This window comes from Falco cherrug, chromosome 14 (assembly GCF_023634085.1).
Source record: "Falco cherrug isolate bFalChe1 chromosome 14, bFalChe1.pri, whole genome shotgun sequence".
Taxonomy (NCBI): Eukaryota; Metazoa; Chordata; class Aves; order Falconiformes; family Falconidae; genus Falco; species Falco cherrug.
In genome coordinates this window covers 4,569,335-4,596,005 of record NC_073710.1, presented here as the reverse complement: position 1 = coordinate 4,596,005, position 26,671 = coordinate 4,569,335, and the positions used below count along the sequence as shown (strand labels likewise).

General features: G+C 42.8%; 1 long non-coding RNA gene across 4 annotated transcripts; it reads right to left on the bottom strand.

Annotated features, from left to right (window-relative positions):
* Positions 1–10,511: 10,511 nt before the first annotated feature.
* LOC129737327 (uncharacterized) lies at positions 10,512–26,372 on the bottom strand. 4 transcript variants are annotated; one of them, XR_008735058.1, is made up of 4 exons: positions 23,537–23,627; positions 21,574–21,980; positions 21,225–21,357; positions 10,512–15,981 (listed from the first exon to the last, which is right to left on the bottom strand). It is a non-coding gene; the product is annotated as an uncharacterized LOC129737327 (long non-coding RNA). The 4 variants fall into 4 exon arrangements; XR_008735057.1 differs by lacking the exon at positions 23,537–23,627 and adding an exon at positions 26,199–26,372 and having other exon boundaries at positions 10,512–21,357; positions 21,574–21,740; XR_008735055.1 differs by having other exon boundaries at positions 10,512–21,357; positions 23,537–23,766.
* Between the last annotated feature and the right edge of the window lie 299 nt (positions 26,373–26,671).

The window sequence follows — 26,671 nt, the reverse complement described above, 5'->3', positions numbered from 1 at the left end:
TTCTCACTCCTGGCAAGCCCAATATATTTAAAACACATGCAGAAATTCAGAACTACTTACAAAGTGGACTTGAGCTGATGCTGGTGAATATCAAATGAACTATGAATGGTTTTGCAGTATGTAAAAGACATACTGGGAGACTGCTACGATCTGCCAGACAAAACCAGCCCCAGTAAACTGATCCCGAGAATCTCAGGGACCCAGCTGCAGCACTAAACCCCACCGAGCGGATTGGGTCCTGTTACACCCGGCTAAAAGTTTGTGGCTTCAGATGTTTGGTCTTGCACAACATTTTAGAAACCTGAAGGAATTTCTCAGATGCTCTTTCCAACAAGTATTTTAGCTGGGAAGGAAAAGGGAAAACTATTTTCGTGATGCTACTTGTTTGGTTGATTGGCATTTGTTTGTTTTTTTTTTTTAACTTTAAAATGGTGACTGTGCATTATTTACCGTGACCTTTTCATCATAAGGTTTTGTCACACCAATTGTTCTCAAGCCACAAGGACGCTTGCAGCAAATCTTTGCTGGGGAAACACACATTGCCTGCACTCCCAGGTGTGTGCTCCTGCAAAGGTAATTCTTGTTTGGGAACTGCAAGGAGACAACAGTTGTTCTTGCACATTCTGCTGGTCACATTCCACAGATTATCTATTCCATTATCATCTTACTTTTTTTAAAAAATGTTCATTGTTAGACAGCAAAAATGTCCAGAAACAAAGTCTAAGAACTGCAGAGCCTCCTGCACTGCTGGCATCTCACCCAGCTGGAAGGTCCCCCAGTGCGCTGCCAGAACACCACTACATAAGGGCAAATAAAACATGGGACCAGAACCCACAACTGCAAATAACACTAGCCAGCCAGGGGAAGGCAACTGCCTGATTTGGCAGTGTAGGTTGTAAATTGGTCCTTTGCACGTGGGCTGCCTAAAATGGCAGGTTGCACTGGCGCGTCCAGGGGCATCAGAGACACAAGTGCAACAAATAAATGAAAACAGAGCAGGCAGTGCTGCTGAGGGAGGCTGGCCGATTTCAGTAAAATGGAGGCTGCAAACTGCATTTGGCAAAAGCTAAAATGGGAGACAAAACCAAAACAAACTTTCTACATCCTTCATTCACAACTATTGAGCTATGAAGCAGAAAGGGTGGCTTCTTTCCATGCGTTCCCAGAACTGTGCTGAAGCACAGACTGAACACACTGGCAGGCAGGTGGTTTTAGGTACCCCAGCTAGGCAGAGCCCACCCGCATCCCCCCATCTCTCAGCCTCAGAGGAGCCATGGGCTGCAGCCATACCAGCGTCAGGGCACGCAGCCCAGAATTGTGCGCTGCTTTGAGCTGAGCACAGAGCTGGGTGTTCAGCCCGAAAAACGCTCCTGCTGCCTGTTGTCCTCCACAGGCACCTAACCCACTGCCAAACAGAGCAGACAGGGCTCGGAAATTCCTCCACATACTCGCACATCTCCCTGCTGATGGGCCGCATCCGCGGCAGTTGCACAAAGGCCGGGGCAGGCAGGCACAGCCCCGTAGCGCTGCCCTGCCTCAGCCATCGCCCTTCTCCGCGGGGGCACCCGCAGCATCCCCAGCACAGGGCAGAGCCACCTGCAAACGCAGCCCAGCCGGGGGTCTCTTGCCCTCACCTCCTGCCGCAGCCTCTCCTCCTTCAGAGCACACAGCACACCCGCACCCAGCCGCAGGAGCGGCCAGGCTCGCTCTGCCACCCAGCTCACCGCAGGGTTTAAGCCACAAACACCTATGCGACACACTGCGGGTTAAAAAAAAAAAACAAAACACCACAAAACCACAACCAAAACACTGCCTTCCTTTCCCCCCAACCCCAAAACCAAGCCAACACCAGAAGGAGATTCTGACTGCTTTAGCAGGTAACCCAGAGGCACAAGCCCCTCCAAGGCCTGCCTTCAGCACACCGAGACATGGTCCATCTTGTCTTTCTGCAGGTTGTTTGCGCGATTTCAGCCTTTACAAAGTTCAGCGAGAAACGTGTAATGTTTCTGTCTTTCAAGCATACCTAGTTCCTTCACCATAATGTGGCTGATGGGTCAAACCCCTACTAAATCATGCTCGTCGTAAAGAGATATGACCGTCACATAAATTTAAGCCTTTTAAGTGCAGGCCTTTCATCAACTCATAATGCTGTCCATGCAGCAAAACCTAGACGCGTTGGAAAGCCTAATTGTAAGTTCAGGCTATGAAATGCTCATTTTTCTCTTAAAACCTCTTTTTATTACCATTTCCTGTTGCCCTATGGTATATATTGATTTTATCTATTACACAGCAAGGGACATAATAGTGTGCAAGGAGCTGTGTGCCATTTAAGAAAAAGGAAAATAAGTCTATTTGGCAAAGCCATGAGATGAGCTGAATGAGTAGATGTCACTCTTCCTACAAAAACGTACAGCAGTTGCATGCTCTGCCATAATCTAAGTTGTGACAATTACAAAAACACATCAAACCCAGAGATGACCCAGGGGTGCCGTGCACTGGCTAAGCCATAACCGAGCGCTCGTCCATCCTCCGCAGTAAAACGAAAGGTGGGTGTCCCCTTTGTCAGTATATCATGAAAACTGGACCAGGTGGCTAATCCTCCTCAGGGAACTTGAACCTTGGCAAAGCATCTACCAGAGGCTGAACAGATGCTTAGGCACTCATTAACCAATTCATTTCATCGTCACGCACACGATGGGAGTGTAACATTAAGAGCCTCACAACCCTGCTTCCACCCCCACAGCCCAGACCAAAAACCTGCCCGTCACTTGTTCCATACAGCCCAGGCTGGTAATGAGAGTTTAACTTTTCCAACTGTCTGGAAACATGTAGATCAGCAACACAACACAGCAGGAACCCAATTTCAGAGTTTTCTGAGCAGTTGGATCCAAGTTTTGCAATGCATTTTTGTGGTCCAACCTCCCTATTTATAGCAAAGCAGTAGCAGTGAGAAAGCCCTCTCTCCGTGGGACAGCAGGCACAGCTTGCAAGCTGCCATCCCGATGGCACCGGCAGGCACGGTGCTGGAAGCAGGGTAGCCAGCAGCAGCCACAGGATCAGGCCCTAAAGACTGCAGATAGCTTAAGGATGACTTGCAATTTCACATCACCCTGCAATGGCACAGTGGCTCTAATAATGCCAGCAACTACCTGAGGATAGGGTTATTAGAGGGGAGAAGAAAAAACAAAACAAAAAAAACCCACACAACAAACTACACACACCAGAAGCCCTAGGAGATATTTAGAGGAGATCTAACATACTGCAGGGGTATTTGCCTCTGTATAAAATAATTTCGGTAACATAAACCCAGCAGGGGATACAGACAGCAAGTCACAAAGAGCAAAGTTGATTTTTTCATGGCACAGGTTTAGGAGTTTAAGTCATTAAGAAAAATCACAAGCAATGCCTAAAAGGGACAGAGGAAAGAAATTAACCCTACCTCAGTGAGCAGCTGAAAACAGAAAAATAACCTCTTGTCAAGTTGCTTCCCTTTTGTGCCAGACAATAACAGAGTCAGCACCTGCAGAAGCCACAATTTAAGGGAAAACAAGAAGGAAGAGACACCTGTACACAACCATACTTTGCTTTCAGCTCATTTGCTTCCTTCTAGCACAGAATCAGAACTGCTCCATTACCTGTGGAGCAGGAGGGACCTGCATCACTGGAATGCCCTTGGTAAAACCAACAAGCTATTGGAGAGTCGTTCAGTTAGGACTGCAGGAAAACTTTCAGCAGCATCCAGGTATTTTTGCAGTTTACATCTCATTTTTCACACTAGTCTTACACTTGTTTAAGCAACAGAAGCATCCATCGGTACAATGCTGTGATGCTTGGTTTGGCCAGTTAGGAACCTCTGAAAATCTTAGCTACGATTGACAGCACCCATTCACCTCTGGGATGCACATCGCCTTTAAAAAGGGCAAGCAGCGTTAGTCTGAGTTCATATTGAAAAACGTACTTAGAAGTTTATCTATTTTTATTTTACGAAAGAAAATTATCTCCATTGGTGAAATATAACAAAGTGTGCTAAAACTAAACCCTGCCTTAGGCATCAGAGGCTGTTAGACCTGGCAAGGCTGGACTGGCAGCAGGTCCAGGGGAAAACTTTTGTTCCAGCTCTGCCTGCCTACCTTCTTCCCACCAGCCAGGGAGCGTACAGCACGCTGCTGTACTCGCCAGGCAGCAGCCAAGGTTATGTATGGAGAGCCTTAGAAGTAACTTTGAACATCCTTTGAGTAGGACTAACCTTCCCTAAAGTTTGCGTTTTTTCAGTCTGTGTTTTAAGGTAGAAGCTGGTGATGGAGTAGCTTGTAATGAGGTTCTGAAAAGATGGTGCTGGTGGATGTTGGAGCAGAAAAGGGCATTTTATCCTCCACTTAAAAGATGAGAAAGCAGCAAGGGTCAGAGACTGCCTTTGTGTGTTTTACAGCACTGGGCACAGCGGGTACAGAGATTGGAAGAAGAGATGCCAAAGAACAAAAATAAAGCAGAAGGGAAAAACGCCTTTACAGCTGCCAATCTCCAGGCAACTAAAACCCGCAGCCCCCCTCCTTCGAGAGAGGCCGACTGCTGCAGGACTTACAGGAATTGATCCTGGCAATGACAGACAAGATCCAAGCCTCAAAAACCTTAGGAGAGAACAGCTTTGTAGTAACAGACTTTTTTAAAAAAATAAATAACTTGTCCCAGGCCAGGATAGAGACTTCTTAGCTCCCAGATCACTGACACGATAGTCAGCAATGGCGCTACTATCATGTCAGTGCAGCTGCTTGCTCATCCACACGAGAGGCTCGTCACAGCTTTGAGATGCCAGGACAAAAAGCCCAGCCCAGGTGCAGCTCATCCTGCTGCGAGTCAGGGCCCCCAGAAAGACCCCAGCAGCACTCCTATGCTTCTAGTTGCATCAAAAGAACAGAGGTGGGGGGAACTCCATAATTTTATTTATGAAAGTCAGAGCTGATAAGGATTATTTACACCTAGCAGTAATTCACAGTTACATCAAACCCTCGGGTACCCCAGTTCCACACATTACAAATTATGGAGCACGAGGGGTTTCTAATTGCAAGTCTCCGATAAGCAGGAAAAAACTCGGAGAGCTGAGGCGAGCTGGGCACCGGGATGCAAGGGAACCTCAGAGACACCCCACAAGGCTTCAGTGTGCACCAGGGGTGCTCCTCCCTACACTGGAGCCCAAATTCATAAACCTGTTAGAGAAAAGCTTATTTTCTTCAGAACAAAACTTTTCCAGAAGTTTTCTCAGAAGCACTACCTGCTCAAGAAACACACAAAGCTGAAGCTCCTGATCCCTTGGGATCATCACTGCACCCCAGCAGGCCATCCACGAGAAAGAGACATTTATTCATAACCCCAATCTCGTGCACAACCATTTTGCACTTACCTGAAGGACTGTCACAGGTTTTGGTGACCGCAGCTGGGCGCCCGCCAGGTCACTGCTCCCCCTTGCACAGCCCCATTGGTGGCTGCTCATCCTTTCACTGAAGTTCAGCAGCCTCAGCTAAAAACAGACACCAAGGGGAACCCTCACCTAATAAGCCAAAACTATTTCTGAAAGCCAGGCTGAAAAGAGCACATCGTGTTTTTGAAAGCGCCAAGGGCAGCACCTTATCCTTGCCAGCTCCCCCCACAGCAGGCAGAGGAGCAGAAGCCTGAGGTGTGCTGGCAGGGGCCATTTATACCCCCAAGATGTGGGGCAGGTGCAGTTGGTGCTGTGTGTGCAGCTGGGGGGCTCAGGGGCTGGGCAGGGCTGATGGCAGAAGCTCCAACACCTGGGCTGGGGCAGCTTCACCCCTGCCCCGGCTCAGCTCAGGTGCCATTGGTTCTGTAATTATTATTTGAAACATCTCAAGAGAAAGACCCTTTTAAACTTCAGAGCCAGCTCTTACAGGCTTCGGCACTGTTTGCCAAGTTTTGATGTGAAGTCAAGTCAGTCTTTTTTTTTTTTTTTTGGCAGAGTTAAAATAAACTTGCTCTGCAGTGACCTGCAGCAGAAACAAGCGGTTGCAAAGCAGGAGAGCAGCAGCTGGGGCATCACTGCCTGCGCTGGGTGCGGCACCGCACAGGCACGATGCTTCTTTACCTGCTTCTGTCACGAAACAGGCTGTCCTGGTCTAGTACCGTCTAGACAGCGTGTCCTTGTTACGTGTCCAGCTCGGATACCAAATCTGTCCTACAAGCAGGTTCCAACTGGAATGAAAGCATCTTCAAAAATAAGTATTTCATCTCTCCTACCTGATTGTCCTATTTCTATAAAACAGATCAGCGCTTTAAAAAGGCAAAAGCATGCCTTGCCCAAATACGGCTTTTTTTATTTAGAAGATACTCAACTGGCTTCAAGCTCTCCTCCTTCCCCTGCCATCCCAGGGGGGAAAGAAAAAAAAAACCAAAACAAAATAAAAAAAAAAACAACCAGAAGAGAAATTAAGTCAAATGTGCTTTATTACTTATTAGCTGGTAATGTAATACCTTCTGACAAGCTGAACAGTTGTAGCAGGCGGCACTGGAAGTCACTACATGGCCTGTTTAGAACGCAAACAGGAATGAGAGACAGCTCTGAAAGGGAGGTTTTGAGCACAGCTCAGCCATCCTACCATGCCCAAACCAAGTACTTTTATCCAGCTAATTTAATGAATGAATCCCTCAGGGTCTCCAGCCATCTACCACTACAGCTCATTAGAGCCCAATATCTGACTTTTCATGTTGTGCCGCTGAAAGCACTTATGCTTAAAAATGTAATTAAACTTAAAACAAACAAGATCTCTCTTCCTCCCCCTGCAGCCCCGGGACCTGCCCCCCAGCCCCTGCCCGCGCCGACACCGGCACGCACCTCCGCGGCGTTATTTGGCCAAGCACCGCGCGCTTCCCCCGCCGACGGCGTGACATTTGCCCGCCCGTTCATCCTGTGAGCAATTAGAAATCTAAATACTGGGTGTAATGCCTGGCTATTGGGATTTAAACTCGCAGATCTCTTACAAACGAGTAATGCCGTAAGACTTGCTGTCCGACGAGGTGTCTTATTGAAATATCCCAGGCTGGCTGGCTTGTCACAGCTGTCGTTTCAGCCATTTGAACTTACACTGTATTGCTTTCATTACAAAAATAGAAATTTGTGTCCTAAGTGCTGTTACATTACTAATGCTAAATATTTAATTCCCTGGGGTTCTAATTATGGTTGAGCACTGGCAACACTGATTCTACTTTTTAATAACAACTGTAAAAGCAATTTGAGCATTTTTCAATTAATTAAATACATAGTGTACGAGTAACCTCTTGTCATTTTGCCCTCCAGGACCTGAGCTAATTTGTGTGGAATAAAATGTTTTGAAAATTAACTGATATACTAGCCTGATCATTGTTGTTCTATTAAATTATAGTCTGCCAAACGAGCGGTGTATAATAGTTACATACCATACCATTTCCTTATTTATGATGGCGCGGGGGGGGGTTCGAAAAAACTTCTCCGACGCATTTCTAGGGAGCACATTGGAGAGGCCTAATTAGCAGGCAGGAGATGGGCCACGTACACCAGCATCAGCAGACTTACAGCGCAGTGAGTCTTCAGCGATGAAAAAGAAAGCCCCTCCATTCTCCAGACCTCATTTTCACCTTCTTTCACAGCTGAAATTAAAAGTGTTAATTAAATGACTTTCTCCTGCATAAACTCCTATGGATTAGTTAGTAGTTTACACTTTAACACGTGGGAACTGACTCGCAATATTAAAGCATGCAAGTAATCTAAAAAGCAATTTTTCATCTTCATCTTGCAGAACACAAAATGAAAATTTCCCCGTAAGATCAGTTTAGAATCATCATAGAATCAGAGAATCATTCAGGTTGGAAAAGACCTTTGAGGTCACCAGGTGCCACCGTTAACCCAGCACTGCCAAGTCCACCGCTACCCCATGTCCCTGAGCACCGTGTTTTTTAAACGCCACCAGGGATGGTGACTCCACCACCCCCCAGGGCAGCCTGTGCTGATGCCTGACCACCCTTTAAACCATTTGTCTGAAAACATGGACAGTTAAAAACACCTGGCCCGCTCACACAGACACCCAGGCATAAAACTAACTTCTACTGCATAGGAAATTAAAAAGTTTACTTTCCGTTTATACAGTCCTAGAAGTTTAGAACAGCAACACACAACAGCACCTTCTGTAACCCCGGTAAGGGAAACCTATTCTTTTCCACGCCATGCATTAAAAACAATGCAAAATCAAAAGGGAAAAAATAGCAAAAAACCCTAACATTTTGAAAATATTTTTTCCACATTTTTATTCGTAACTGATGGACACAAAATGACAATATTGGTAATTATAAGTGTTCAGGAAACTTTTTGAGGCAATTTGTAATGTGTTTGGTCACCGCGTGTTGTAATCACGAGTCTATTTTTTCACAACTTGTGAAGTATTACACATGCGGAACATTGCACTCATCATACTAGTTAAAGTGAAACCAAGCCTCAGTTTACATTAAGATTCTTTACTTGCAACACCAAGATGCTCACACACTAAGTGCTGTGATTCACACTAAGCTGGATTGCATTTCAGTTTAAAAAATAAAAAATTAAAAAAACCAATAAAATGCAGATTTCTTTTGGCACCAAGCAAATAAAGTTTCTCAGTCAGCATTACAATGCTGCTTTTTTTCAAAATAAATACTTACTAAATAGAACATACAATCACTGTCTTAAGCATCTGTGTATAGGGGTGTGTGTGCATACATAAAACATGCACAAACTACGAACACGAGCAATGTATTGCAGTAATAGCTCTCTTCTTAAAGACAGATTTATGTAACAGTGTAAAACTTGGAAGTTATCTTTACTACTATTAAAAGCTCCCAGTATCTCTAGGTGTCTGACTTCAATAAATCCTGGAAACATTCTGCTCACATACTGAGTTTTAAGGAATGTGCAGCATGTGTCAACTTCAATAAAAGCAGTACAGTTCTTTAATTACCCCCTTCACCCAGCAGCTGCTTTAATGAAGTATTTTTCTGAACATGTAAAAATGTAAAATACCCCCAAAAAATCAGTCATCTACGTGCAATGACTACTCAGCATCTAACAAGAATGGATATACTGAAGAACAGAAATGTGAGTCATGCCAAGCCCATAATTCTCAGTGACTGACTGTAAAGCACTTATAGTCGGCATTAAGCTTTTAAAACTCTAACCCTAATCAATCGTAAACAAAGAAATAAAGACCTCATGGTTATTTTTAAAATCTTAAACACTAGCACATAACTTTAAATACTTTCTCTGCTTTTTCTGATTCATACAGCATTCTTCCCACATAAAATATGTACTTTTGCATGAAAACAGGCTAGTACATACAAGTTAAAAAATAACAACACCTATTTAAACACATGAGGTAATTATACTTGGCATTTTGGGCTTCAGTGGTAACATATTGCTTTCCATGGAGCAGAAAACATCTACGTTAGCCAAAACCAAATGTGTACAAGATTCAGAAATCTCAGTGCGGACAGCCTCCCCTCTTCTCCCAACGCTTATGCCCCCAGGTCTCTTCGCGGGACAGGAGAGCCAACATCATCTCCCCAGGCCGCAGAGAACTTGGAAACGTACAACTTGAGCACAGTTATTTCAACCTGGGTGACAGCACAGCAACAAAAAGCCCATTAAAAAGCCAAAAAGCAGATAACCAGATGCCATCAACTTCCGATCGTTACTTTGTGACGTGCTAGGGAGTGGGTGCCAGCTAACTAATCTTGGTAGAGAACAAACCTAATTTATCCGCTGCAGGACGTGTCAGATTATTATAAACCTACTAATTGTTTCTAGCAGCAAGGCAACATTACACTTTGTAGAAGTGTACACCTTGTAGAAGGCATTTGCTCTGAAAAATAAAGTTTGTGTGCCACTTGATTAATTTGGCGAGGGGGAAGGACGGATGACCAAAAGAAACCACCTAAAGCCACCGAAATGTACCGCTGCAGAGCCAAGCAGCCAGGTGAAAGAGGATCTTTGGAAAAGACCTGGCGTTAGGAGACAGGAACCTCATGGAATTCGTTGTTGAGCGATGCCCACCCTCCCAGATCTTGTCTTAAAAGAGAATGCGAGCACCTCTGAGTAGCTTTCCAGTGGAAGCTGCTGTGCTGTGAAGATACTTGTTGCAGCGAGATGCCTTCCTGCCAGGCCAAAAGGATGTCTAAGATGACCCGGCCTGACCCCAGGTGTAGCAAAAGCCACAGAAACCCGCCAGGAATTTCTCTACCCCACCCAGCCATTTGTTCAAGCATATACCTCTACAAAAACATCTCATCTGCATTCAAAAGATAGAAAATCTACTATTCCCTTTCTAATAATTTCTAATGATTCATTGCTCTTATTAAACGTTTGCACCTTAAAGTTTGTCATTACCTGATTTTTATCTCTCTATATTGTCAACACATATTGCCTTGAAAATGTTTTGCTATGTCTGGAGTATGAAAACCATCACATAAAATCAACTGCCACATTACAGATGTAAAGATTATTTTCAGGAATGCACATTTTATTCAAGCAAGTTTGAAATGAAGTTAAAGGAGTTAGGAAGTAAACGTATAGTACCAGTTCAGAAGGTAAACTATGTTTTGTCCAACATATTTGTGGAGAACAGACATAGAAATCATGTGTTTATAATAATAAACACATGATTACGCATGGGATCCCGACAGATTCCTACTGAACGCAGCAATCACCGAAGAGCCAGGAAGTCTAGTTGAAACAAACCTATTATTTGGAGTATTTGTAAGAAAAAAGTCTGTCTGCTCTGAAACTGTATTTTGCTTTCCTTTTAGTGCTACATAAACAGTAGGACAGCCGTAACTATAGTATTTGATCATTTTAAGTGCTTCGACATAAAATGGCCTAACATTACTCATTGGCCTACAATTACTCATTGGCCTAACATATCCATGACAGCGCTCTACATAAGTTATTTTGCAATACCAGTGTAACCATGTCTTACCACTTAAGCGGGCAAGAAGATGATTAGGCAATCACAAGCATTTCATTAACTATTTTAACATTGGTACTACAATAGCCCATATTAAGATAAAAGGTTTCTATAAATTATGGGCTCTCTCAAAGAGCTGCGGAGGCTTATTTCCCCTCGGTTCACAGTCAGGAGAGACATCTGAAAGTGCTTTGGAGAAGGCCCATCACTTCTGAACCCAGCGCAGGCACCGAGTGCTCCGCCGCAGCTTCACCCTGGGCTGCCGGCACAGGGCACAGCTCCAGCACCCGGAGCCACGCCACCTTCCCGCAGGAACGGGAGCAGGGGCGAGCTGAGGGTATGGAAACCACACGGCTGGCGCTTTGCCTCCTTGTGCTGTGCACACACCACGCTGCAAGCAGCGGCCAACAAGGAGTTTGACCGCAACGTCCAGCGTTTTCTCCACATACAGCAGTACACAGCCAAGGTAACAGGCCCTGGCAGAAAAGCAATAGGTTTCAGCCTGTCACATCATACCTGCTTTTTTATGTGTCATTTTAAAATATTAGTGACTTCTAAGTTGGCACACATTCCCCAAACTCTTTGTAAGCCTTAGTCCCAAGACACACCAAGCCTCGTCTCTTCATACCGCTGTTTTTCAGATGGACAGCTGGGGGAAGAGCAGGCGCAGGCTCCGGTCTGACGGCACTGCCGTACGGCAGCGCTGCTGAGGATGAACCAGCCGGGCAGGGGGTTCCTTGCCTGCAAAGCAGCACCTTCCCCTTACACACCAGCTCCTTTCCAGACACAGTACCTTATTTTCCACCCTTACAGATGGCCCATACGAGAAGCGAGCGCATACTTGTTCATCCTTCAGCACAGGGGCAGTTAAAAGACATTGGATCCAGCCGACCTGGAGGTTCAGCCCTTTCTGCGACTGACCCGAGTCCTTTTCATCCAGCAGTGCCACGAGAGAAGACACAAGTAGCGCTGCTGCTCTCAGGTTTCTGAGGGATCAGAGAGTCTCTTGTTCTTTGTACGCCCAAGCCATCTGCGGGACGGCACCCACACTCCACGGCCTTCTTGCAAGAAGGGTCAGTGCTGAGGGAGCCGTTTAGTGCACTGGTTTTACTCAGTATGCCTTCCAGTACTAGAGATCACCCATTCGGTTTTAATTGTGGCACGGGAAACAGCAGAGCTTGGATGCCTCAGCAGACTCCAGCATCTACAGATGCAGTATTGGACAGAGAAGCAGTGGGGGATGGGGTGGTCTCTCCTGCTGGAGGTGTTCTCCCCGCTTCACTAAAGGCAGCTCACCACGTGTCAAAAACAGTTCTGCTGGAGCTAACGCGTTGGTTGAGGCAGCCTCCTCGACAGGTAAAGCATTAACAGTGTGTCCTCTAGGTACTGGAAACACTTGTACCATTCCTGCGCCTTGACCAGATGCATTTTCCCAAAGTAGGTGTCCTGTCTCACGTACACACACTCAGATCATCTCTCTCCACACACACCGGCACACACAAGGAGTAAGTCAAAGAGCACGGGCTTAATTTATAGTATCCAGTATGTCCCTGAAATGTGAAAATTATACATGACTGAACTACACACCCAATGTTTACCACATCCTAGAGCTGTGACTGCACCTGCTGAGAAGACTGCACCACAACCAGCTCCTCAGCGACCCTCTGGTCAACACCCCCCTCCCAGATACACCGGCTGTGTGGCTGGGCTGGGCATTCCCCACCCTTTCATCCAAATGACCCAGGGTGCTAGTTAACTAATATTTGATAACACGATTAACTTCAGCTGAAGTAAGTCTGGGTGTGCTCATGGAAACAGTTCAGTTTGCTTCCCTAGCAGGGGCAATAACCTCTGGGAGAGCGAGCAAGCAAGCGTGCAGGAAGCCTCCTTTAACCAGCACAGCTGCTGACAAAGGAGGCTGCATCTCTTGCCTTCTCTGAAGTTAATCCCAGCAGTTTAAAGCAGACTTGTGAAAAAAAAACCCATGAATCTGAAGTTACTCTAAAATGCTACTCCAAGGACACATTAGTTCCACTAGAGTCAAAGTATAAGCCAGACTCAATAGGTCGAGTTCTAGTCGAAGAGATCGCAGAGAAAGTAAGAGCTAATGATTCTCAATTTGGCATAACATGACATTCCCAACAGCTTCTGTCTCTCCTTCCAGTAATTGTGTCTTGGCAGTGTACATATTAAAAAAATCATTGCACAAAAGAAATTTTCTGTTGGGAAAAAAAAAAAAAAAGGCAAGAAAAAAAGCAAAGCACTTTTCTTTGTAATGGTGTCATTCTGAAAACTAAAGACGCTTTCACTGAAAGGAAAAATACGCCGATCAAAACATGAAGGGGACAAAACCACATTCATTCCATATTTGTTTAAGAATTACTAAAAAGAAACGTTTTTGCAGGAGGCTAAGACAACAGTAATTTAGACAATAATAAATTGAGCATGGTAAGAATAACTACTCCATTGAATAAAAGAACTCTGGCAAGAAACTTTTCACATGGCGTTTAACAGACATTCAAATAAATGAATGAAGTATGCAAGTTAAATTACTTCAAAAATAAAGACTTTCCGGCGGTTTACCATAATGACAACATTGTATAGAAAGATACAAGAGCTCTTTGTAGCCTAAAAATTGTCAGTTTTATTTTACAGAGATGACTTTCAAAAGCATCTTGTCATGACAATCGAGTTTTGAGGAAAAAACAACTCGTCATTTGATAAACAGATGAAATTAACTGTCATTAAAACCACTTAAGCACTCCTCCTTCCTGTTATCCTCCTCATCTCAGCAGTAACTGGTAAGATTTCAGGGAGGCTCAGTCGTTGACGGCAGGATCTAGAAAAGAAACAATTTTGCATACAGTTATCATTCGCATTCACAGCTTCTAGTTACTGTATTTCACTAACCTGCACTTAATTGGCCTCCTTCTGCCACTGGCATGAGCACAATGGACCATCCACTTCATACAAATCACCACCCACCGCTGCAATTACACCTTACATGAAATTACTGTAGTGGTTGCATCCTGTCACATTGGTAGTGCATACAAAGGTAACATTAACAAGGTCCTGTACTCCACCAACCACAAACTGCTAATCCCAGTCAGGGCATCAGCCAGTAGGAATCAGATGTTACTCATTACTATGCAGTTCATTACTTATGGGACACGGTTGAACTGGAAACTGGTAAAATCTTACCAGTAACTTCTGGAAAACATACCGCTTGTCCACAGAAACATGCCACCAACGTAAGTGAAGGAGCAGATGCAATAGCTGCAACAGAATTAGCAAAGAGGAAAATGACAACTCCATGTTTTCCCAAAGCCCGTTCTCCAAGATTTTGTTTGGCTAAGCAAGCAGCTTCTTTAAGAGGAAAAGAAGGCATGGACTGGTAACAGACCCGAGCCTTGCGTAGCCAGACAAACTCCCGTGCATCCCTGGAAGGCTGTGTGCATGGCAACCCCACTTCCAACACACAAAGTAAGTAATCGTATTCCCACACTAAAGCTACCGTGGCACACCTCCACCCTGGCAGATTTCTAGCTGGCTTTCATCTTTTCCATCTTCCACGTGCCAGGTTCCCCACACCAACTGGCCCTCGGTGACAGCTGAGTTTTTAATGCCACACAACACCTCGATGCAGACGGGTTTTGCCCTTTCTTCCACCTTTCGCTAGCCTTCGCTGCCATTTAGTCACTGCACTGACGTAACGGCTACACTTTCTTCTACTGCGCTGCAGCTGTACATCTACTGACATGACAATGGGCAGCAAGGGTCTTCGGCCCTACAGGAATGTAGCTGCCTTTTTGGGTAGCAACTCGCATCCTTTTTCATGCCGAGGACAGAGCATATGGTCCTTCAAAGAGACATCAAAATAAATATGACAGGTCAGTGCAATCATCATACCGAATGAATTCAAATGATGCCATATCTAAAGTGAAATGTGTGCACATAATAAAGATTCAAATGAACAAAAAAAAAAAAAAAAATCCCCTACCCTTTATCCCCCTCTGAATTATTTATGAATCCTGCAACTCCAGCTGTTGCCACAAGCCCAAGGACATTACTTCATTTTGGGAATGACACTTCATATTAAAAGATAAGTTAACAAAACAAAACAAAAAAAGGACACTGTGGACCTCCTTAAAGGCCACAGTAAAGCGAAATATGTGTCTTCCCAGCATTTACAAAGGAAAATAATCAACAATCAATTCAGTTCATATTTCTCAACTTGTCTCCACAATTCCAGACACAGATTTCAACTCTCCTGCATTAAGTCAGCCATGCCTTTTTAACCATCACAGTTCAGCAAGGTTCTCAAAGCATCTTGGATCCTCCTCGTATTTTTTTAGGGTTATATCGCTCCAACAGTTCATCAAAAACCAAATGCCATCATACCAAATACTCTGCAACACTATCAGCACTCAAGTTAGTGAAAGCTTTTAGTACATCATATGGTCATTCCATGAAAACGTAAGTACTCTGCATATGTGGAATTGCTTTTGACAGTAATATAAAAATTAAAAAGAAACAACAACTTCAACATGTGTAGTTTAGGGCACAAAAAACTGGTTTCAGCTAACCATGACATTTAGATTAGCAAATTCCTCGTAGTGCTGTCTGCCCACTTCCAGACTGCTTTGATTCAGGCTCCATCACACATTAGTTCTTAAATTTCAAACAAACAAATTGAGGGGGGAAGGCTTAGCCACTAAGCATCATTTCCAACACCACATTTAAATGCCCTTCCCCCTCCCACACCCCTTCAATCAGCTCTAACAAGTTCATAATTTATCTGTACAGCAGAGAACACAGAGGCAGATTAGGTTGGGAGTGGGGTGAGGAATTAACAATTGGTTTTGGTTGCCACCTTATTTGTAGTGGAATCTGACAAATAAATAGGTATAGAGATACGAACTGTTACACAAAAATGCCCACACCATTAACGCTGCACCACCTTCCCACTACAGGAACATCCTGAGACACTGTCTTCATGTCAGGCCTGAAATGAACTGAAATGGGTCAAAACCTGCACGTCCCAAACCATGAAGGGACATACAACCCCTAAACAGCGGCCCTTCATGATTTACCAACAGCCTCCTCTCTGCCACAAAGGAAATTACTCTGCTTTTACCTGTGACCCTCATTTCTGTGTTTTCTGCTTTTACTTGTACCTAACTGAACAGCAGTTGGGTTTAGGTTCTTCTCCTACAAGATCCCAAATGCCACAAGAACTTTTAACTGATTAATGATTTGGGATTGATGTTTGTTTGGACTTGGCTGTTGGGGTTTTTTTTCTCCTCCATAGTCACTTGAAAGTGGACTAGCAACTGCAGCAGTTCTAGAACTAAAAAGAGATGTGTGAATAGACTTAAGAGCTTCCAAGGTACCACCACCAGAAATCTCTGGTATCGCCCAGAAAGCTTGCAAGCCGTTTGCCAGCTTCCTGCAGCTGAGAACGTACCATTTGCCATTAGTGCCAAGCACACAGCTCAGGCCTGAACTAGAATGCGAGGCAGGCACGTATTCAATAAGCATGCTCGTCTTTGCAAAAGGCAGCAAAGTGAGAGATGTTACCCGTCTTGCAAGTGAAACGAGCCAACAGCTCGCAAGCAGAGCCCGCTTTGGTGTAGCTGTCAGCAGCATCTCCAGCAGTATCTGCTTTTGTTCAGTTTAGTACCACTGAGCCCATGCAGTATGATTCAGGAAAAGGAGATGTAGTTAAACCAAACATTTATTTGCCCTTCAGTCTGCATCAGAACTGGCACACAGCTCTGGAAAGTCTCCTTCCTCGCTGCTGTGGGAAAGCTGACGAAAGAAGACCTTCCCTTCCCACCTCCTGCTGTTGGTCAAAGACACAAAAAGGTACAGAAAGCGCAGGCAGAGAACTTGGGATGTGTAAAAGACCACTGAGCAGGAAAGTAAGGTTAACTGGTAACATTTAACAAGAACCCCAAATCCTCCTGTTGTCACCGCTATACATTTGAGGTTATCACTCTCTCCCCGCTAACAATCCTCCAATATTTTGCAAATCCCAGGTGTTGTGCAGAAACCCTCTCAAAACCACATTTACAGTTGTAACTTGCTCAAATGTTCCTCACATCACATTTTTCTGAAAATTAACAAAATAAAAACAGGAACATATCTCACATTCCAGGGTTGCCATTTAATTCTCAGTGCCACAGGTTCTCAAGTGCCTCGTGAAATACTTTCTAGCTGTGCTAAAGGAATGACATTTGGAAAAAAATCACCTGTGTGCTGATAGCAAAACATCCTTCTGAAGATTTTTCACAAGCTAGTTGGATGCAATTGAAGTCAGTCCTTCAGAAATTGAGGAAAGTCGCCTTCGTGCCCAAACATGCTCACTAAATGCTTCTGGCTATGACATTATTTCATAATTGACACATTATACACAAACACCTCAAGAAAAGATCTTTTTGTGTATGTCTGGATTACACGGCTATTTATACCCAGTGCTTCTGCAGAGCCTTCCCAATGTTGCACAACACTCTGGAATACAAATGATAAATTGATCCTTTCAGATGATAGGGGGTTTTTTAGCTTTCAATATTTTTAATGTTAAAAAAATTGTACCTCAACGTGGTCTTTAATCTAATCCTTAGCCTGAACAATTGAAGTACATCCATATTAATCTATTAGATGTTTTTCCACACCACACCTATGGCACTGCATAAATTACTGTAATTTAAATGAATTACTGCTTGAAAATTCTCATTTGGTAAGAAACATGTAGTGTTACAAGGCGCTGGAAAGAAAAATGTGCAGTATGGTAACAACTTTTATAACACAGTATATCTAGTTCCTCATACACCAGCTATTCTAAATTCTTAGAGGACAAGAATATTAGACTGATCACATAGAACACACACCGGTATGTCCAAGAAGTCAATAACATGAAATTAAATCTACAGTTTATTTAGATGCATTTCCATGCCCATATATGCAGAATCCACTTTCAAAATGCCATTAGGCTGGCTGAAGAATATTGCAAGAGACACAAACTCCAACAGTAATTCTATCTCTGCCCTGGATAACTTGCATTTTTCCCTTTAAACGTCTGATCTGCTGAAATGCATCGAAGATAGATAACTTGGGAAAGAAAAACACACAAAAAACCCCCACAAAACAAAGAGAAAAACACCCCCCTGAGTTCTTTTGTTACATTATTCTGCATATTACTACTGTTTAAGGATGGCTTGTTTAAGACTGCACGTTTCAACTACCTAACAGTAAAGAATGAAAAGCTTCTTGCTACAAGCTAAAAAGAAAGTCTTTACCATGCTCCTTGAAGAGCTCATTTTCACATTACTCAGGCTTCATTATGCTGAATCAATATTCGTTTAGTCACTGGGGTTATTGACATATTTTAAAATAAAAGTATACCCTTCAGCTACTGCACTCATTACGGGTAATTTGTCTTGTCAGGGAGCAGGGAATATTATCCCAGTCTTTCAGGGGCTGACAGCCCATGGAAATACCTCCCCTTGGTTACAACTGTAAATAATTTTAAGGTAAAATATTGAAAAATCAATGACTGTTTCCTGCAATCTGTCACAAACAAATCAATCATAATCTGCACAGCCAGAGAGTATGATTTGAAGGAGATGAGAGCAGATGTAATTCTTGGCTGGAATCTCTCATTTCAAAATCACTTCACATAATGGTGTCATCATTTAAACACTTAGCAGTCACTGCAACTGCCACTCATAACATCTAGTTGGACAAAACCGCAAGGAAGAGGAGGAGAAATGCCACTGCTGTTATATAAACAAACACTTTATTTAAATGGTTGCAACATTAGCAAATTTCACAGATATTAATAGCCAGGCTTGTCTCTCCACGGAAGTCCAAGACACCTTTCTTTCTCAATAGAAGATTGTCTATAAATCAGTCTCTCAAAACGCAAAGCGTTTAAAAAAACCGAACAAATGCACCAGGCTTCGCAAAAGGTGAGCAATAATACCTGGTACTAATACTATTTCTAAAAATACTTCAATTTCATTCACTCCAAATTGCTCATAACAGAATTACGCATCAAATTCTCAAGAGATTAAGAAAGGAGAATTGTCTGAGGTACCTTTGTCTTTTTAAGAGCAATAAGGATTTCAATGCTTCTTTGTCCTCTACATATTACATTTCACATCTAATTTTCATTAAGCACACCCCGAGTCAACTTTAGTGTAGGTAACCACGGCAGAGTACAGGGGAAAGAAAGTCATAACCTACATAAATTAACCGATAATATATTTTCATCTTGTACTCAAATAAATTAACTGTTGTATATGGAATTACATTTGTATAAAGGATCAATTTATACATAAAGAATTAACTACTGTGCAGTCAAAATGCTATAAACTGATCTTTGTCAATGGGAATAATTTGTGTAAAACTAATCTATTTTTATAGAGCAACGCTAATGCTTGCACCGAAATTATTTCCTCATTTGTCCCCCCACCTCACCCCAGACTGCATTTCCAGCCTGACGCTACAGTGTTCGAGAGACTTCTGTGCAGATCAGCCAAGACAAAAAAGCAGCAGCCAGGCTGAAATTGTTGTGCAACTGCAACCGTGGGCCTAAGCCTGCATTCCTTGCACAAACAAAATCTGCAAAATGCTCGTGGAGTGTTTCACTCTGGAGTCTGTAATTTGAGCTCTTAATCTTTAATGTGCAAAGCCCGTTATCACATATTCATTTTAATCACATTAACCTTACCAACTCATATTTCTGAATATTTATCTCACAACTGTGAGACTAAGAAAAAAAATGCAATCAGATGAAATTATTTTCTCCTCTCTTGCAAAAAAAAAATAAATTTAAAAATCCCTTAATACTGTTTTTAAAAGTGAAAGAATAGGGCGTATTGTACATCCAAGTAAACCACTCCAAGGTTTGCCTTCCTTTTTAAAGCAGCCTTTAAGTCTCTTTATCTTCTGCATGGAGAACACACACCTCTAACTCTTTATTGATACACATCAAAACCACTATTGTTTGTAGCAGCTGGACAAATTCTCTTCCTTAGCAAAATAAACTATTAAAAAACAGAAACTGAAGTCTTAGCCCTGAAGAAACAGTTACTGCCTCAGAGGCTAAGTGCATGCAGGAAAACTGCAAATACCAGCCGTGAGGTGAATCAGCTTATCCTGGGGAAAGGCCACTATTGTGAAAGGAAGCGGGAGGAGGCAGAGGGTAGAGCAGCTCCTAGAAATGAGTTGCAGTACCTCACTTTTTCCCTGGATGAGATCTATAATGAAGCTATCCGACAGAGAGACAGCCTCGGGCTCATCAGCCCTTTTAAATCTCCTCCCTGGCCAACCGACACTCACAGAGGGAAGACCCTGCTTACCACATTAAGCCATCGCGGGAGGGGGAAGCGGTGTGCCGTACTGAACGCGTCGGCATCTTCCCCCAGTGCCATTCCCCTGAGCCAGGTTGTTATTTCTCGTGACAATCACCTAATTAGGTGGGTCAAGAATCACAGAAGATGGAAGAGATCCATTTTTCCTACATGCCAGTTCTCCTATTTGTAAAAACGCAGGCAAGGACTCTTCCCCTCCATTGTAAGGCACTTAATAAACGTTAATAATAATTAAGTCAGTCACATCTCCCAGACAACACTGTCAGATCTTTTCTTGCAATATTTGAGAACCATTAGGCTCAGGAGGGAGCTCCCACAAGTTCCGCACAGAAAAAAAGACTCGCAAATTCCGTCCTCGGATGCAAGAGGTCACGGAGGGCTGCGCCACAGCAGACATTTTGCAACCGCTCCCTGACAAGGGAAGCCCTGAGAAGAAAGAGCAGCACATGCTGCGGCACCACAGATGTGTCCGGAGGGTTCATGGGTCAGCACGAGGAGTGCTATTTTCTGCTGGACAAAGCAGTGAGATGCTCTAACAGCTAAGAGGACTGTGAAGTCTTTCTGTTAAGAAGTTGAACTAGCTTCAGTTTCTTGGATGAAAAGGTATTTGTCTTCATTCCCTCTTTCTCAAGACAAAAGAACTACGGGTTATGGAAAGAGCCGACGAAAGAAAAGACGCTTAAAAAAGCTAGTAACATTTTCTCTAGTACTCACCTTCTCAGTTTACTGCTCTCACTCATAACCTTAACTTAAGCCACTAGTATATGTTCATTTATTTAATGCATCTCCATCTGATCACTGAACAATAAAGAAGTGCAATATTACATCATGCGATATTACTGATATTACACCACTATCAATACTCTACCTAATGAAGTTTTTAAAGTCTCCATGTTTGGGCGTTACAGAAAGAAGAAGAATCCTGCTTTGAAATAGCTCCTGCCTTCCAGCTCTGTGCTTCCCTTCTTCAGCATTGCTTAGGCCAGCCTCACTGAGCTCATCTGGAGAGGGCAAAAAGAAAAAAAGAGCATACTTACTGGAATATTTGTCACCCGCACCACACTATTTTCTCAACAGAAACAGGGGTAAAGCTGCCGTTTCTGGAAACACAAATTCTGCATTTTGTTAAGAGACAGAACCCAGTCACACAAAGGGAAGTGCCACTACTGTAATGCCTCACTTTATGAATCAAAACATACCCAAAACAAATTACTTACCATTAGCTCTGAATAGGACTCCATATGGCTAACAAGAGCTGCAAGCCCAGACGCATTCTGGCTTTGTATGAGGTCCCCTCCTATACTCAAGCATGTACAGGACAGGACAGGCTGCTGGACTCATTTTCCCCATCGTGGACCTCTCTGCTTCTTCTCTTGGGTGCATTCTAAAAGGCAAAAAAAAGCACAGACTGAGAACAGGGAAATGGAATGAAAAGGTAGTTTTTGTCCTAATTTAGACAACATGTTTCTCTTACATACAAGGATCACGGACTGAGCGATGCGAGGGTTTCTTCACCCACTGACCTAGCGCATCTGATAAATCCCACAGACACTCCGTTAGCACCACATCCCACTGGACGGTGGTCAACTCCGCATTTTCTAAGAGGTGCACCACAAACAGGCACCTATGGAAACTAAAGATCTGTGAAATATGGAAATGTAACGGCATTTACCTAATGAATAATAGTATATTACAGAATAATCTAGAATAGAATAATGAGTAATAGCATTAATAACTTGCTTCTGCTCAGAAGCACAACAGTCTAACAAATTATAGGAGTATGGACACCAACTGGAATCTGAACGTTTCAGAGAAAAGCAGAGGGCTCCAGTTCGGTAAACAGCAGCACAGAGGTTACATGAACAAATCTAGGTCACAGGATGTGCCAGAAACTGAATGAGGAAACAAGCCCAAGGTTCGAGACTCTTTAGTCCCTTCCCTACTACCAAGTATTCCCATCACCTTCTTAGCCAGTATAAAAGCCTCTTGGCCATTCTGCAGCCTCCTCTCAGACAACTATCTGGATGATCTTGGTTTAAGTTTTACTTAGGGACACAGTAACACGGTCTATACCACAGAGAATATTAGCTGAATTTGAACTGAAGCCAGAAATTAAATACTGAAATAAACTTAAGAAAAAGCAAAGAGAGAAAAAAAATCCTTAAAAATAACTTTTCAAACCTAGGCTCTACAGAGCTGTCCTCTTCCCAAGAGACATCCATGGAACCTGATGCCTACAGAAGCTGGGAGAGGATAAGGTCCTCCCTAGACAACAGCCAGGAAGCCAGCACAAAGTAATTCTTGCACCGTCAATATTATAAAGAAGTTGTAGGCACCTTTTTATAATGACAGAGTATTCTTAATAAAAGCTTCAAGCAGGTTTTATAGCTGCATATTATCCAATGAAACCAGTAATAAACAGCACTGTAGCATTATTTAGTGCAACTCCAATACGCCAAGAGTCGCAACCTCAGTTTTATTTATCACACAGGCTAAAATGTTACTTCTTGGCTTTACGGTAGCAGCCAAGCCTGCAGCGATTTTCTCCCAGCACACTGCCATCTGGATATTGATACTTTGCTACAGGATATGAAAGAAGAGCATAGTTACTTAATACAGCTTAATTGAAAACAGAGGACCTATGTATTATACCATGCATTATCCTACACAGAATTAAATCTGAAGGGCATGAAAAGTTCTATAGATGTCAGCAGAGAATATTTCAGATGTAAATGCTGGGTTCTTGATCTGTGATAGCAAAGCTGAGAAATACTGTGAAAAAGACGTGCTTATTAAAGGAGAAGCTAGTTTTTGCTCTGTTTGGGGGGCGGGGGGGGAGGAGCTCAGGAAGATGCATCTCCTTTGGGAAGAGTAGGAGAGTGATCAGTCATGAGTTTATTAGTATAGTAAACTCTTAGTTACGATGATCCACATTCACCTTGAAAGGTCTGACTGGCTTGTTTTTCCCTTAAACAATGATTTATGGGGGTGGGGGGGAGATAATGATTCTGGCTCTACAAACACATTCACTTTAACCTGCAGAAAACAGCTTCAAGAATCATTCACATCTGCATTATCCATATTAAGGAACAGAAACTAAAAGGCTCTAATGTTAACAAAAATCATAAATTATGAATGTTAAAAAAAAATAATCTTTGGGTGTAAGACTAGAAAGGCTACCTGGCTTTACGTTTCTCCTCAGAGGTAATGCCAAGCCCCAGCGAATACCGGCCAGCAGGACCGCAAATATATCTAAGTAGATAAAGCACAAACCCTTTTGAACACAACACTGCTATTTAACGGCACCCACCCCTGACACCCACACTGGAGGCCAGATTCCAGCTACGGGAGCCCCCACCAAACTGCAGCACCTGCAGTCGAAAGGGAGTTTGCCACCGTATGGAAAGCCACAGGCAGGGGCACATGCACATCCCACAACATGACACGGGGAGCCACGGCCACCCGTCCCACCAGGGTGCTCCCCTCTCACAGCAAGGAGCCGACTAACGGTAGATGTAACTTGCTTTAAGTGGAAAAGTTGTTTAGTCGTGAAAAGGAGCAGGTTTTCTTTTTTTCTCTTGAAGTCAACTATTAGGAGAGTCTATTTTTTTGTGTATGCCTGTGGAACTGTAAGCAAAAGAAACCCTAAAGACATTCTTAACTTAGCCCATATCATGCCAACAAATTCAAGCAAATCATGCCATTTAAGTTAATTACAGGAAACTTCAAGGAAACTGAAATACAGTTTCAGGTTCTCCCATGATACTGTCAAGATCTTTGGAGTTACATGTTCAATACAATAACTACATGCTTAAAAGGCTTGCCAGCTGCACTTCTGTGCATGGTTTTATTCCACACACTAAACAGGTTTGCTGATGCAATTTAAAAAAGGACCAAGACTGAAAATCAGGTTTCTTCCAGCAGACAAAAAGTGGTTTTTTTCATAGAAAGGCTTGCTGAGAAAAACAAAAGACTGCCTAAGCTACCTAATATCCAGTTGCCAGAGAAGAAGAGTTATTCTAGGTGTTTGCAAGTTGACACTTGGGTGTCAGACCACGAACACAAAGAGTGCTAACAAGTAGAGTCTTGGGCAAAGTAAGTGCAGGTAGAAGAAACAAGAAAGAAGTTAAGGGTGTCTTGCAGAGCTCCTCCCGACATCATTCACCTAAGCTAAAAGCCACAAAACACGGCACTTCCACTGCGAGTACTGACCCTGTAAGTCCCCCGCACTTCACCTTAGGGCAGCCAGCAGCAGCACGCACACAAGCATCTGCAGGAAAACACCCTGAAGTTTTTCTGCCGGTGCTTCAGCCAAGATTTTACATGCGTTGTTTTAGCTGTTGCTCAGCTAATAATATATTCATTTAACACAGAAAAACACAAGCCCCTCCTTCTTCTTTGCGCACTAGTCTTACTTCCATAGTAGTGCAAAGGTGAGAGAAGGCAATTTTTTTCTCTTCACACTTGACTAAAAAGATAAATATTCACATATATTTATTTTGTTCTGTTATTAGCGTGAGTTGTTAATACTTTTAAACACACTGTATAAAACATCTCTTAGCAGATGTTTCCAGCAGCAACTTCCACCACCGGCTGAGTCTTAGTATTTTGTTTATGCTTTGAACAGAGCACAGTATCTGGGTGGGGTATTTTTAATTTTTTTGTTTGTTTGTTTAAAAAAAGAGGATTCCCTTTAACATCACATACAGATCTCTTGGTAATATATCCACAAATTGAAGTGGAGAAACAAATTATTCAGTAAGCGTCTAAGGTCAGGTATTCTGATAAAGAAATATCACAAAGGTTTTGAGAAAACAGCCTCCTTCTCATCTACCCCTGTAAAAGAAAAAAAAAAAAGTTGAAATGATCTTCTAATGCATCTCCCTTCATAATTCATGCTGAAAGATGACATTTTCTCAGGATCTTAATTAAGATAATGATGAACACCTGTGTCGGCATTCTTTGGCAAGACAGCATTATCCATCATAATCTTTTAAGTACTCTCAAAAAAACCCAACAAAATCATATGACGGAACCAATCTGTTGCCTCTCCCCTTGCACTAAGTTTTACATCTCAGACACATACAAGAACGATTAGATCTTTAAAGACGGCAATAAAAGCAGGATCGTTAGATTTTAAAGTTTCAACAGAAAGTAGCTATTAAAGTAATTAAATTAAGGTGTATCATATCCAAGACACCCAAGTTTAACTCCATCCACTACAAGCCACCTGCAACCAAACCACTTACAGTTAAGAGCCTACCAACGGCTGTACAGAAAATAGTTTGCTGTTATTTTCAAGATTACCCTGCCTCTTTTTCCCCCGCCCAGAAAGAAAATACTCACAGCTGATCCCTATTACACATTCATGCACAGATTTATTAAGCTATTTGACACTGTACCACATATATTTGCACACCCTAAATGAAATTATGCAAATGAAACCCGTGTAGAAAAACAAACATGCAAGTTCAAATATTGCTACATTTTGGGTCACCACATTTTGTGCAGTCATCTTAAATCCAAGTTCCTCTCCCGTCAAAAACCCTACTGGAGTCCGGCTACTAGAGTAAACAAAGACCATTTTAAACAGCTTTGCAGGACTGGCCCATCAGGCTGAAGGCTATAAAAATAGCGACTTTAATTATGTATTTATACAAGCTGAATTTAAATTCACGAGCCTTAATTTAAATAAAACAAAGAACGAAGAGCCAGCCTGTGAATCCTGCCCATCGTTAAGCAAGAAGTGAATGGTAAACGTTTCTTCTGTTGCATTAACAATTTAGCTTCCAAGAAATTATGACAAAAACATATAAAGCACAGAATTTTAATATCAACTCACACTTCTATCATTTCACTGGCAGCCGCAAAGCAGGCAAACACCAGATACTCATCCATACTTTTGAAAGTACGTATCTTCGGTGAAAATGAAGAGAAGCAGCAATGCATCCTCAAGCCCCACATTTGTTAGCAGAACTGACAGAACCACATAAACAAGAGTCTTGAAACAAACTCCTTATTTCTCTTTGATGAAAGGGCTGAAAAGTCCTGCAAAGCAGATTAGTCTTAGGCTTTCACATTTCAACATGCTTCTATCGGAGGAAAAAGTTGCTGTGACTTGTCATTCAGCAGAGCTATCAACGTGCAAATAAAGCAGAAAATAGAGACATCCTTAAGAAAGGAGCCTCAAATTTGATACAAAGCGAAGGTGACAACCACACCAATAGAACTATAAACTAAATGTTTCAATATCTTGAAGAATTATCTACAGTTCTTTTAAAAACTGCAAAGGATATAAGAGTGGCATAATGTAGT